Source organism: Monodon monoceros, unplaced genomic scaffold (genome assembly GCF_005190385.1).
Source record: "Monodon monoceros isolate NGI ecotype Baffin Bay Population unplaced genomic scaffold, NGI_Narwhal_1 Super_Scaffold_19, whole genome shotgun sequence".
Lineage (NCBI taxonomy): Eukaryota > Metazoa > Chordata > Mammalia > Artiodactyla > Monodontidae > Monodon > Monodon monoceros.
In genome coordinates, this window is record NW_021703775.1 from 51,422,872 (window position 1) to 51,438,035 (window position 15,164).

General features: G+C 35.7%; 1 protein-coding gene across 3 annotated transcripts in view; it reads left to right on the top strand.

Moving 5' to 3' along the window:
• The window catches only part of SRBD1 (S1 RNA binding domain 1), a 227,307-nt gene that overhangs the window by 128,882 nt on the left and 83,261 nt on the right, over positions 1-15,164 (top strand). The window lies entirely within an intron of this gene.

Consider the following 15,164-nt stretch of genomic DNA (forward strand, 5'->3'; position numbering starts at 1 on the left):
CCTTTGGTACCTACTGTGATTTTTTTTTTCCTGTTTTCATTCCTATTTGAGTATTATAGTTAGTTTTTGGTCATTGCCCAGTATGAGCTAAAGCCTTTCATTTTTGTTACTGTGTAGTAGTAATAGTGCTTCTTGGTGTTGCTGCTGTATTTTCAGTTCTTGAGATTGTGTTCCTTAGGCAATTGAGGGCAGCACTAAATCTTGGCAAAATGAATCCATGTTGGCTTAAGTGGTCTCCAGAAACCTCAAGTTGAATTATTTTCTCTTTGATGAAAGTTCTTCTTAAGCCTGAAATAGAATATTACTCTCTATATAATTTTCATGAGATTTGAGTGATAGGTACTATACTTTCTCTAAGGAAATATTATATGAAGTCATGGAATCTGTGGCCACTAGAAATGGAAGAGACTTTTGAGATCATACAACCCTACCCTCCTCATCTGACAGGAAAAGAAGCTGTGTCCTAGAGTAGTTAGGATTTTTACCCAGGCTCACAGTGTCAAAGCCTGGACTAACCAGCCATATATTGGGACTTAACTGGAGTTTTCCCATTGTACAGCAAGTTAGACCAAGAGGCATCCAAACCTTTAACTGGACTTGTTCACTGGCGAGGATGCTTCCTAAAGGGACTGATCTAGCTACAGATAGATAAAATGCCTAGTAACTAAAGAGTATACCTCTTATAGCAGTTTTATGATATAGGCATCATAGTTAAGAGAAATTATAGTTATATTAATTTAAGGTGAAGTTATGGAAGTTATGGAATACCTCGGTTCCTTAGTGAAACAAAGGAAAGAGAGAGTCAAACTTATAGAGCCCAGGAGGCTAATAACCTATTGGCATCAAAGTGGTCTTTAAGTAAATAGCAGGGACCTAGTCTCCAGATTTGGATTCAGAGATAGCATTTAACGTGAAAACAGTTTGGAATTCATTCCAACAGCAATGAGAAGTAAAGGAAGAGTTTTAAGCAGAGGAATGCCGTGATCTGATTTGTATTTTTAAATGTTGACTCTGACTACTCCAAGTGAAAGATAATGGTGGCTTGGACAAAGTTAATGGCAGTAGAAATGGAAAGAAGTTACATCTATTTTTAGGGACTACTTGGTAATAGTGAGGGAAAAGGAGTTGTGAAGAATTTGCTCCAAAGGTCCTGAGGATGCCTGAGTGGAGCAGATTTGGTGAGGATAAGGTTAGTAATTCAGTTTCGAACATGTTAAATTTGAGGTGCCTGTAAGAAATATAGGAAACTAGGAGTTGGATATACAAGTCTGAGATTAAGAGATATGGCCATATTAACATTGGAGTACAGACTATTTAGCAAATAATGACACTAAGAAAATGATCAAAATGGTGGGCAGAGCTCATGATATTCTAACTACATTACCACCACCACTGGCATATGCACAACTCCAAATTCCGTAAGATGACAGAAAGGTTGTACATATATATCTGTACCTATGTAAACACTCACTTACATGAATCAATTGATAATAGTCTGGGAAAAATAAGAAAGGGTCCCATCAGTGGGTAGAAATTTGAGGAACTCTTGAAAGATATTAAGCCTGAAGAATCACATCCACAGAAAAATGAAACATGGTGGAGCCACACCCGAAAATATATAGATCAGCAGGGTTCTCAAAGCAGAATCATATTCAAGTAGTGGGGAGGGGACCTGCAGGATTAGATAAGCAGGTGTGTATAGAGTGGCTAGGCCTGTGGAGACCCCCCTCCCTCAATATTCTGTGAGTCCCAGCTAAAGCACTGAGTATAACACAGAGGCCAGAGAGGCTGGGTGATCCCTCAAGTAACTTTTGATTGTCAGGAAGCCCAAGGAGTCTCTTCCTGGCAGGACGAGCTCCTGACATGTACATGACACCTGGCATCATATCCCACATTATCACTCGAGGCACATGGTGCTTAACAGAAACAGCATACACAGACAAAGAGGGACTCTGAAACAATCTTGATGCCAAGAATCACTAAATGTTTGAGGAAAACCTATGATAGAAAAATGAGGCATCAAACTTAAAAAAATAACACCCAAAGAAACAATGAACAGGCAGCAGACTCTGAAATAAGTTAAATTAACATTCACAGAGAGATAAGTGGTTATTGCATTTCTAAAACAAATATGGAATAGAATGAAATTAAACCAATGTAAGAATTTTAAAATATGATTGTTAAGATTAAAGAAAACCCCACATAAACAGGTGAAATAGAGTGGACACAGCTAAAAGCAAATTAATGAATTGGCAGATTGAGCTAAGAGATTCCTTAGAGTGCAGTCTTAAACTGAAAAAGGTGGGAAGCATGAACAAAAAGTCATATGATGTAGAGCTCCTTCTAAAGCTTCAACATCTAACAGAAGGTTCAAATAAACAATGAGTGAAGGGGAGTTATAATCACAGAAATAATAGAATGAAATTTCTCCAGTTGACAGACAAGTCTTTTGAAAAGGCCTAATGAATACTGCATAAAAGAGTAACAAAAGACCTACACTCAGATGCCTTCCTGTGAAATTTCAGAATGCTAGTAATAAGGAGGAACTAACTAAAAGCTTCCAGAGAGCAAACATAGTTTATCTACAAAGGAAAGAATCAAGTTGACATCAGTCCTATTATTGGTAAAAAACAAGTAATAGAAGATAGAAATGCAGTAGTTTTGAAGTTGTGAGAAAAATTTTATTTTGAACCTATAATTCTATATTTAGGCAAACCAGCAATTCAGTGTGAGAGGAAAATAAAAGCATTTTTGGATCTGTAATGATTCACCTTCTCTGGTTGTTACAGACCTTCTTTGAAAGAATTATTTATGGAATTACTCCTGCCTAAAGTGTCGCAGGGAGGGTGGGGGGGGGGATGGGGCGGGGAGGGGGAATGGAGGTCCGAAGAAGGGAAAGGCATGTTGTGAGGAAACAGGATCAAGGTAAGGAAACAGTGGAGAGCTTTACAATACATACATATCCAGTAAAGTGTATCTGTATTGTTGAGTCTCATAGTTTTTTAACTATAATGTTCATCTTTAAATATACTAGTCTGGATCAGATCAACTCAACATGAGAGGGTATAAGAAAAAGAAGTGATGAAGTATTAGGATTCTTTTTCAGGAAAAAGATTCAGATATAGATTAACTCTACAATTTTTTAGAACAACATAATCTGAAATATATGAATAATAACCACAAATAGGACATTTAATATAAATCATGAGAGTAAAAAATAAAGTTTATCATTCCAACCAAAGGCAGAGAAAAGAAAGTATAGTAAATAAAAGTATATGAGAGGAATAAGTATAGTAATAGGTAAAGGTGAAAGTATAGCAGTAGGTAAATTCCCCTACGAATAGAATCTCAGACTTTTAAAAATAAAATATAGCACTAAGATGTATATGTGCAAGAGGTACTTCTAAAGAAAAAAGCAACCTTGATATTTGAAATTTGGAGAAAAATATTACACACGAATGAAAAAATCAGCAGTGTTAACATGAGATGAAATAGAATTTAAGGCAAAATGCATTAAACAGGTCAAAGAGGGACATTTCATATTAATTACAGATAGAGTATCCTAAGAAGGTATAATTGCCCTGAGCATTATAGAATGCTAACAACATAGCTTCAAAAAATATGCAGTATTAAACACTTGTAAAAATTAGAGTAAGAGACAAGTCCACTTTTTTGGTAGGAGCTTTATAGACCACAACATAGCAACACATACATTTAAAAACAGCTTTATTGAGATATAATCACAAATCATACATACATACATACTTGAATAAATTCACCCACTTAAAGTGTACAAGTCAAAGATTTTTAGTATATTCATAGGGTTGTGAAACTGTTACCCTTAATTTTTGAACATTTTCATCACCCCAAAAGGAAACCATTAGCAGTCACTCTCCAGCGCTCCCTTCTTCCCCAGCCCTAGGGCAACTACTGATTTATTTTCTGTATCTATTGATTTATCTATTCTGGATCTGTCATATAAATGAAATTATACAATATGTGGCCTTTTGTGACTGGCTTCTTTCCTTTAGCATAATGTTTTCAAGGTTCATCCGTAGTGTAGCATATATCAGAACTTCATTCCTTTTTATGGGTGATAGTATCTCATTGGATATATACACCACATTTTGTTTATCCATTTATCAGTTCATGGAAGTTTGGGTTATTTCCATTTTGGGGCCATTATGAATAATGCTACTATGAACATTTGTGTACAAGTTTTTATTTTATTTTAATTTATTTTATTTGGGGTGGGTAGATTTCGCATTTTATTTTTAAATAGGTATTGGTTAGTGAGCAACAAGAAATTATCATTAGATATTCAGTTCTTAGGTGAGCTAGCATTGTTCAGTGGATCCATCCAAAACTAGTCTATTGGCTTTTTATCTAGAGAGATATGGATGTATAGTAAAACTGTGTACAAGTTTTTATGATGTATGTTTTCATTTCTCTTGACTATATACCTAGGAGTGGATTTGCTGTGCTATGTAACATAAGTTTAAAGACAGATGATGAAGTAGGGAAGTTATTGGCCACAAATATACATGTACATATAACTAGTACATATTTTATTATTAGAATTTGGTATTTTCTTGTTGATTTGTACACATTTATATATTGGTTTATATAAAACATTTACAAAACATTGACAAAGAGCCTCTACATACCATTCACCATGGATGAAATATAAATTTCTCTCTTTATCAAACAAACCCAAATTAGACAAGGGGTTATTATTTCAACCTAACAGTCGAGTAAAGTTGTAATAAAATGATAAATATCTGTACAAGTAAGAGGGGTACAGTGAAATGAGCATTCACAAACACTGCTGGTGGAAGTGTAAATTGTTATTTCTAGCAAATAGTTAATACCAATCAAGATGCACTTTAAGAAAAGGCATCCCTTTGACCTGGTAGTTCTTCCTTTAGGAATCTCTTCTCAGGCAGTAATAAGAACTATTTCTAAAATTCACATACAAGTTTGCTGTTACAGCAAAATGTTGGAAGCAGCTACAATAGGAAAATAGTTAAATGAGTTATGGTATATCCACCAGTTGAAATATTTATACAAACATTAAAAATTTAGGCTTTCCAGGCCGATTTAATGACATGAGAAATTGCTCTTGACATATTTTTAAATTGCAATAAAGTTGTTGATACAGAATTAAACCAATTTGTGTTTTAGAACTAGAGATGTGCATTTACATTGAAGAAAAAGGTAACTGGCTGGTGACTGATATTTATATCTTTGTTGGTGGTGTGATTAGGGAATCTTTTCTTTTCCTTTCCTTTTTTTTTTTTTTTTACTTTTTTTCAAACTTCTTATAGTGATTATGTATTAGGAAAAATGTGCTGTAAAACAAATATCTGTTTCCATTTCCTAGCCGATGGGCCACTTAATTTTAAACCTTGATACAATAGACTTCCGGTACAACCAGAGTGGGGCTGGATTTCTTTTTAGTTGGGACCTTTAAGTGCTTTTAGTATAAATTTAATACTTACATTTATTCTGATTTAAATTGTGAGTAGCCGGACAAACAGTGCTTATTTTAAAAATGAAAGCTGTTCAAAGAATGTTAAATAGATGAAATAATAGAAGCTATAATATTATTTCAATAGAAACTAAAATACTTTTGGTTTAATAACAGCTAAAATGCTCAAGGCAGCACTCCAGTCCTTGTCTTAGAAAATGGGGAGAGCTGATTTCAAAAACACATGCCTGTCATTATTTCTGGAGAGAGAGGCAGCCAGTGTGGTCGAATGACAGCATATCCCTAACTGACCCCTAAAGACTTTGCTGGAAAGTGGCTTGGTGTTACTCCCAAGAAAACACTCCAGGGTGAGAGCAGGATGATGCAGGGTTGGCTCTGTTGAGTTCTGTGGGACATGGGGAATGATGGTTTAGCTTGGCCTTGTCATATCCTGAGAGTACAACTTGAGTAAGTTGGATTTACTTGCTATTTATTTCTTCTTTGGACTGTGTTTTAGATACTTTCATGCTCATTTACACCTGTATTTGTTAATGAGTATGCACGGTAAAGTAGGAAAGACAGGGCAGTCCCCTTTCCTCCTTTGTGCCTCTCTGTTAGATCATTTGATGATATTAGAGAGTGAAATGGTTTTCCAAAATGAGTTTCTGGAACCCTTAGTGGATTTTCTATATCCAGGCCATCTTTATTCCTCATTATTATGTATAATGAGGAGTCACTGTAAAAGGAAAATCATCTTCCCAGCTGCAGTTTTTCATCATAAAACCTCAAAGGTGGGAATTTGTATTTTATTTCCCTACCGCCTCTGTGGGATCAGTTCTGGATAAAAACTAAACAAAACTAAAATAACCCAACTCTTCAGTGGTGACATTACTCTGTTAAAACCTATTTTATAGTTAATATTGTAGGGATTATGAAATGTTTTAGTTTAGGTATGTAAAGGGTAATAAGGATTCTCATCTGTCCTGTATTGTTTGTCCAAATCTTTTTAAACATTTTAATCCTTTAATTATGTGTTATTGTAGAGTGGAATATAGAAAAAAGCCTGTCCCATGGATATCCACTTAGATGACTTTACCTGGATTTTGCCCCCTATACTAAAGCAATATTTGAAATGGATAAAACGCAAATGTGAAAGAAACATAGAGGAAGTTGTTCTAGAAATTGGGCAGTATTCACATAGATGAGTTCCTTGACAAACGTTTTTACAATCTTGTCCCTTAACTGTAAATCCCAGGATACGGGCTGTACTTGAATCCCTGATTTACCAGGTATTTATGCATGAAATTCAAACTTAGCCTTGCAATTTAGGTATTTCATTTATTTTTGACCATAACTGAGCTGTTTCTATAATTGAACAAAAACAAGTAATTGACCTTGACTGGGAGCATGAACTCATATATTAGAATTTCCTGGTTATTCCTAAATTTAAAGTTTTAAAATGTCTTTTCTGGGTATGTTTTTTCACTTCTGGTTGAATTATGCTTCCTATGTTGAGGTATTAACTATAGTTTTCTCAGGTTCTTAGAAATCACTGACGATGTAATAAGCCATGTACATATGCACACACCCTAGTATAACACCATTACTTATCTTTAAAAGAAATGTGAAATGTTGGTGTGGTTTGAAAAACCTTTTACCAATAATACCTTAAATTATTAACAATGAAATAGGTAATTACCTTTGTCTTTTGTTTACTTAATTACTCTTTGTATGTCATTGACGTTGGACAGTGAAACTAGATCAATTTCCGTTTCTACTTAAGTTCACCTTCTGGTTTCATACATGGGCACAAAAATCACTTTTAGGATCTCTAAAACTTTAAAGTATTTTCACAGTATTTTAAACTAGGTTTATCATGAATGATTGAAAAAAAATTACACATGACACTAAAGGTACTACCTACCATAATGGAAAAGATTTTTAAGTTCTGCATTAGAATCTAAAACATCTCTGAATCAGAAAACAGTACATAGAAAATCCACAGACAGGGAGAAGGTATTTGCATCACATAAAACCTACAAAGGATCCATAATTTATAAAGATCTGCTATAAATTAAGAGAAAAAAACAATTCCACAGAAAAATAGCAAGGGACGTGAACAGGCAACTGACAGAAGAGGAGACACACACAGAAAATAAAAATGTGAAAAAAATTATCACTCTGATTAATAATTGGGGAAATGCAAACTAAAGCCACGATGGGAAACCTTTCAGGTTGTCAAAAGTTAGTCTGACAGTTTGGATGTTAGCAACAATATGGAGCATTGGGAATCTTACACATTATTTGTAGAAGTCTAAACTGGCACAGCCTCTTTGGAGAGCAACTGGAAACTAGTAAATTGAGAGACTGGGATTCTCTTCAACTTAATTTTGTTGCTAGATATTCATAGCCTTGAAAAACTCTCTCTCATGTGCACAAGAAGACATGTACAAGAAATTCACTGAAGCACTATTTATAGTAGTAAAAATTTGGAAACAGTATGTCCCTCATCTGGAAAACAGGAAAATAAAACTGTAGTATACTCAGATGGTAGAATATTACATAGGAGCAAAGATGACCCAATTAGAGCTACCTATATTAATATGGATAAACCTCATAAGATACAATATTAAGAGAGAAAGCAAGTTGCAGAATATGTATTTTATGATTGGTATAAAAATTTTAAATATGAAAAATAATACTGTGTACTATTTATGAATACCAATGTACAAAGTAAGAATATAGAAATAAGTACTGGAATCTAAGGTAGTGGTTACCTTGAGTGGGGCATGAGATGGGAGGGGAATGGGAACGGGGAGGGGTATAACAGGAGTTTCAACTGTATATTGTATTTCTTAGGCTGTTTGGTGGGTACATGGTGTCCTTTATACTTTATAACTTTTTTGTTAAGTAAATCAAATTTTATAAAAAGATGCAAGAAAGCTGGGTCAAATGATAAATGTGTTTTATCTCAGGAACTTTGGCTTTCAGTTGGTTTTAGTTTCTGCCTTATACGTTGGTGTGTGTGTGTGTGTGTATTTTACTGTGAGGATTTATGTAACCAGAAAAATAATAAAGCTATTTTCATTTTCCAGTGAAAATGAAAAAATACTTTTAATACTAGGTTACATTTCTCTTCATAATATTCTTTCAAATTTTCATCTTTAAGACTAATTTCACAGCAAATCAAATACTCTTTAATGCAGAGTTTTAACACTATATTTTTTCATTTCACAAATATTGGATTCTTCTCTGTGAATTTTAAGAATTAAATATTATTTGCTTTGCTCCATTACCTGAAATGGTCATTTCAGAGACATGGCCTAAGACAAACCTGTAGACCGTTATAACTTCTAGTGTTTATTTACAGGGCAGAGTTGGGTAGAACAGATGTTTAAGGGGTTATAGTATAATGTGTTGTAATAATGTTACCATAATATGACTAGCATTCATCCTATACTATTTTCTTTTCACCACTACACCCCCACAACCAACAGACTCCTAAATTACCTGAATTAGAAACCTTAAGATTAGGCAAGGGAGCTTTTAATAATCCTAGCCTACACTACCTCCCCAGATATTTTAGTTTAATTGGTCTGGGGTGGGCCCTAGACATCAACAAACTTTTTAAAATTCCACAGGTGATTCTAATGTACTGGCAGGGTTGAGAACCATTGCTTCTTAAAGTACAGTCCCTGGACCAGCAGCATCAATAACATCTGAGAACTTGTTAGAAATGCAAATTCTTGCACTCCCTTCCCAGACATATAGGATCACAAATTCTGTGGGTGGGGCACTGGAATCTGCGTTTTAATGGCTAAGGTTTGAGAACCACTGGTCTCTAATGCTTCTCAAGCTTGAATGTAAAAAAACCCTTCACAAGGTCTTGTTAAAATGCAGATTTTGATTCAGTTGGTCTAAGGTGGGGCATGAGATTCTGCGTTTCTAATAGACTCCCAGGTGATACCAATGCTGTTTGTCTGAGGATTATACTTTGAGTAGCAAGAGACCCTACTGAAAGCCTCTTGGGCCGTACCCCAGACCCGTTGAATCAGAATCTGATTTTAACAAGATTTCCAGGTGTTTTGAATTCACATTACAGTATTTGTAATGCAGAAGGAAAATCAGGACATGCCAGTATCTAAGGGGGATGAGAGCTTGAGAAGCAAAAATCGATATTGCAAAACACTGAAAAAAATAAAGGTAGGATATGAACTGAAAATGTGTCTTTCATGTTTTATTATTTTTTAATGTTGATGGTGACCCTAACAAGAATAATTTCATTGGAGTAGTGGAGGCAGAAGTCAGAAGTAGATTGAGGACTGAATGAAAGGTGAGCACTTAGAGACAGGTATATACAGATCTTTAAAGGAGAGAATTTTCAAAGGAGGTCAGGATTTAAATGTGTTTAAATGTTTATAGGAAGGAAGTAGAAACAGAGAGGGAGAAGTTGAAGATGCTAGAGAGAGATGCCTGAGGAGATGACACCCACAGCTTACCTAAGAAATAGGCTAAGGAAGGAAATGGACAAGAGTTCAGAAGAGAGAAGGTCCTGGGGTGGTGGGTGACTGGGAAGAAGTGGAAGAGAGCAGGACTGGGAGGGGTTGAACATTTTTTTTCTCTTTGAAGTAGGAGCCTACTGTTGTATACGCCTCATCCCCCACCCCAAAGAAACAGCTGCTAGTTTTAAAATTGCTGAAATCATAGTATTCTTTTGTTTACTGTCTCTCCTCTAATGGAATTTAAACTCTCATATGAGGACAAGGTGTTTCCACCTCTATCCACAGCTCCCAGGACCTGGCACACATAGATACTCAGTAAGTATTGTATTTGCTGAATGAATGAACGAATGGTAGATTATCGGTATAGTTGCTCACTTATTATATTTTTCACTCTGTTGTGAACGCACCATAAAATTTTATACCCTCTCACTTAAAAATTTTGTTTGGTAAACTTGAAATGTTGGTTACTAGTATTTTTTTTAATGAATCTCTTTTCGGGAAAAGCGAGAACTTAAGGAGCAGAGAACATTAGAATAGCCATGTGGAGTGAGAATGGCTCTGGAATGTAAAGGATTGCTGGGGATGAAAGAACTAGTCTTCATAGCACGTATCTCTTCATTTCTTTCTTCCCGACAACACACATCCTTTTCCCTATGGAAATAATTTTTACCGGGACAGATCAGAGGGAGCACTTATATAGGAATGTTCTTTGATTGTGATTAAATTAGTAAATCAGTATTTCTAAGGATCTATGATTAATACAGTATAATATCCTTATCAAAGAAAAATCTTTGTTGCCATGGAATTCATCAGAATAGACTCTTTCCTTTAAAGTGAAATTATCTATTAAAATGTAAGCTTATGGAAATTCTTTAAAATTTCATCTTTGTTCTCCACAGAGCTCTAAGGAGTTTTTTAGTATACTGGTTAGGTCTGATATTGGTTGTATGTGGATGGATAGCCTACAGACTAAAAATACGATTATTGCAAAGATGTTTAATTCTGGCATTCATATAGATATTACTATTTATTTTGCTGAATATTTGTATATAATTATGTGTGGATAATTGTTTAGCATACTAAAGAGAGAACCTGAGATGTAATTCTTTACTCAGTGCAAAACACTACTATCTGTATAACATAATAATGTTCATATTAGAAAGAATTATTGAAAACTCAGATGTAAGGATTGTGCTAGATAATTATAGCGATTGGGAAGAGAAATAAAATGTGTAAATATTAGGAAGGCCACTTCCGAGAATTTAAAAACTATGTTCTATATATCTGATATTGTTCAGGAATGTTGATCAACTCATTCCTCTAAATATGTGTGTTGGAGGTGGGTGTTGATCGTGGGCTTTAAGAATAGCACAGATAAACTTAATTACTAGTAAGATTATATTATATTTTAAATTCAAGGGGAAGGCTTCATCATTATCATAGTAATAATATGCATTAAATGCATGATCCTATAGAAAGGACTGTGAGTTTGATAGAATTTAGGTCAGAAATGAACTGTCTGCAAAGTGATTGTAATGTGGTGCAGACACAGGAAAATGGGCCTTGTTCATTTATGGTATGAGTTCACTCATGGCACATTTGTCCAGCAAATCTCTTATGCTATGGACAATTGTGTTACAATGTCTTTCTTCTGGTGATCATGGAAAGGAATTCTAAGGAGAAAAGTCTGTATTGAGGAAAAATTATATCGATGAGAGGTCTTTTTCCCTGGGTTTTTCTCAATAATTTTAAATAGCATTACAGGTAAGAAAAACTAATTTGCCTGGATTTATATAGAATGAAGATTGTTTCTCACTTCCACAGAAATAAACACGGGTTGTTTTTCTTTTTGAACAATTAACTTTAGAAGATATCTTTGGTTTTGGGTGAGATAGTAGGCTAGTTGGCTGCCTTCTTTGTGCACTGTTAACTCTGGTGATATATTTTCTTTCTTTCTTTTTTTTAAATAAATTTATTTATTTATTTATTTTTGGCCGCGTTGGCTTTTCATTGCTGCGCCCGGGCTTTCTCTAGTTGTGGTGAGTGGGGACTACTCTTCATTGCCGTGCGTGGGCTTCTCATTGCGGTGGCTTCTCTTGTTGCAGAGCATGGGCTCTAGGCGCATGGGCTTCAGTAGTTGTGGCACGTGGGCTCAGTAGTTGTGGCTCACGGGCTCTAGAACGCAGGCTCAGTAGTTGTGGCGCACGGGCTTAGTTGCTCCGCAGCATCTGGGATCTTCCTGGACCAGGGCTTGAACCCGTGTCCCCTGCATTGGCAGGTGGACTCTTAATTGCTGTGCCACTAGGGAAGTCCCTCTGGTGATATATTTTCTTTAATAATCTAGATCAGGCTACCCAAGCTGTTTATTGTACAGTATTATTAAAAAAGATGTATTTTCTTTTCAAATGTATAATTGAAAGGGAGAATTTTCTCCTGCCATATACAAGGCTTTTGTTCATTATTTATTTGGAATAAATGGGGCCAGAGAGTATGAGTGCAGTTAGATTTCATTGGAGGGCGGATTGCAAAGACTTTTTGAGGCATGATGTGCAAGTGAGTGTTTTTAAATCTCAGAGGTGTGATTGTGTCATAACAGCCATAACCTCTGGGCTTGCTTTATTACTTTTATTAAAACAAATCTGTATGGGGGTGCTATGTATATTTTGGTGATGAAGGAAATGAGGTGGTTAATTTATTATGTGAACAGCACTTTCAACTAACCACAGCGTGATTCACTGAGAGAGCGGTGGAAAAGCCTAGCTCTGTAGAAATGACTGCTTTTTGATTTGTGGACCTTAACTTTCAGCACCAGAGCATGAAGTTTATCTACAAAATGGTTTCTTCCTTTTTTTCCCCTGTAAGGTTTTTGTCCAACTTTAAACTTGAAATTTTTTCCTTTATTTTATTTTGGGTATTTAATGAATGTGAATGATCTAAATAGTTCTGCAAGTTAAGTAGGGGGGGAAAAAGAAGGGGGCTCATGTGTTAGAGTATTAGGGAAGTGGGTAACATCTTTACGGTTCCCAGGTAGCCCACATATACCTCAGAGGAGGACTCCATAAATAAGTCAATCTGCTTACCCCTCCACCAATGAGGATAGCTATCTGGTATCAGATATGAGTTAAGAAAAAGTGAGGCACCTGTTGTTCTTCCCTTTTGTTGGATGCATTTATAAACAAATGCTGTAGTAGAAAAGAAAATCAATCTTAGGTAAAACAGTCTCTGACAAATGTTTGTTTGGAAGTGGAGGGTGATTATGGGAGAAGGTGAGGATATCATGCCACCTAGAAGTACACACACTCTAGAAGGAAATTAACAGAACAGCCATCCACCTGATGAGCTTGTAGGGGTATAAAGCACTTGTTGTATGCTCATAGCAACAGCCACTGAGAGACCAAGAAAAGGTTGTTTTCTCTGGAGTTGTGCCATATCCAGCATCATCTGGTGATGTGAACCTGATGGAAAATAGGTCATCTTCCTGGCAGTATTTTTGAAAGACCCCTTCGTTTTCCAGATGTGCCAAGTGTCAACCACTTACAAACAGAAGGACTCAGAAATCAATCAGTCTTAACTGATAAGAATTCATTAAAGCATTTTATACCTGGCATATTACAAGGCTCTATGAAAGTAAGGATGACAGTTTTATATTTTTTCTCTGCTTCTTTGGAGTGACACACCACATATCTCTTCAGAGCCCTAAATTTCCTCTAAAAATTATGTCATTCCCTCATAGCGCTTCCCCAGCGAGTTGGCAAAGGCCAGAAGAAACATTATTTGTATAGTTTAGAGACAGTGTAGAGGAGGGAGGTCCAGGCCTGTGGTTTATGTAAACAGGGTGGACTGGGAGGGGACACTGGCACCCCTGGTTATGTTGTTATTTAGTCATCACGTGCTGTCAGTCCTGGTGAGAACGTGTCCACTTTGAGACTGATTCAGCCACAGTGATTAGTTATGACCATCCATGGTCACAGACTATGGTAAGAATTTAATTTTAAAAGGAATTGGATTGTAGGCAAGACTTAATTTTAATGACATTGGTTGGGCTTCTCAAACTTTCAGGTATCCTTACTAGTAGAATGAAACCTTGTTTTGCACATTCCAAGAGACATATGTTTGACACCATGTGCATTTGTCTTCATCATGGTTTGGTTACTTTTTAAAGGATTGAGATTTAAAAATTATGGTAAGGATGTGGTTTTAAATAAAGTGGAACACTGTAGTTGAGAGTGAGACAGGAGATACCTTCTTGTAGAGAAATTCTGTATTTATCATTAAGTTTGCAAAGGAAATTTGGATTCTAGATTAAAATACTTGGTTAGTCATACCTAGGGCACATAACTATGCTCTTTGACATATGCCCCCCCTTGCAGTTGCGTAGTTATAATTCAGGATGTGTTTAAAGGGAACTTACCTTAGACTGAAATTGTGTAAACGTTCTCACTGGCCCTTTCCTCATTTCAGTGTGGTTCAGTGAAATGGAACACAAAGCCCCAGTTCGTCAAAGGGAGCTGTGGTCTTGTTTTGGTTTAGCTGCATTTGCTTTGTGACCTTGGGAAACTAATTTTACTTCTTCATGCCTTGTTGGAAAATAAAATAAGGTTATCTGTATGGTTTCTGAATGTTAAAAGGAATATATATATTTCAGATATATATTTCACATATATATGAAAATGCCCAAAGGTGCATTTTATTTCATATGATGGAACTATCAAATAAACATTCCATTTATGTTGGTGGGGTTTTTTTTAAACCTTTGTGTTAAGGTTCTATTTATTTCTATTATTTATTCATATGCTAAGCTTCTCAAGTATTCCTAGAATCATTTAATTTCAAGTCACAAGGGACCTTAGAGGTCATTTAGTTCACACTAGCAGGTATAAGCATGTTCATTGCCTTCTGCTAAAAGGGAGGACGGAAGAATCTGCAAGGAAGACTTCCAGAACAAAGGATCAGAGTGGCGGCGTTGCTGTGCTCATAATCCAGGAATGAGGAAACAGTCCCATTGCCTGAGCTGCCTCATATAAATAGTAATGACAGGACGTGTTGCACAGGGAAAGATAGGCATTTGAAGTTGAATTAGAAAGTACACTTTAAACTTCTGTTAGTTATTACCTAGAGAATGTTTTGTAAGTCTGTAGTGCTTTACTTGTTATCCTTGCATATCTGATTCTTCTGTTGTGGTTCACATCTAA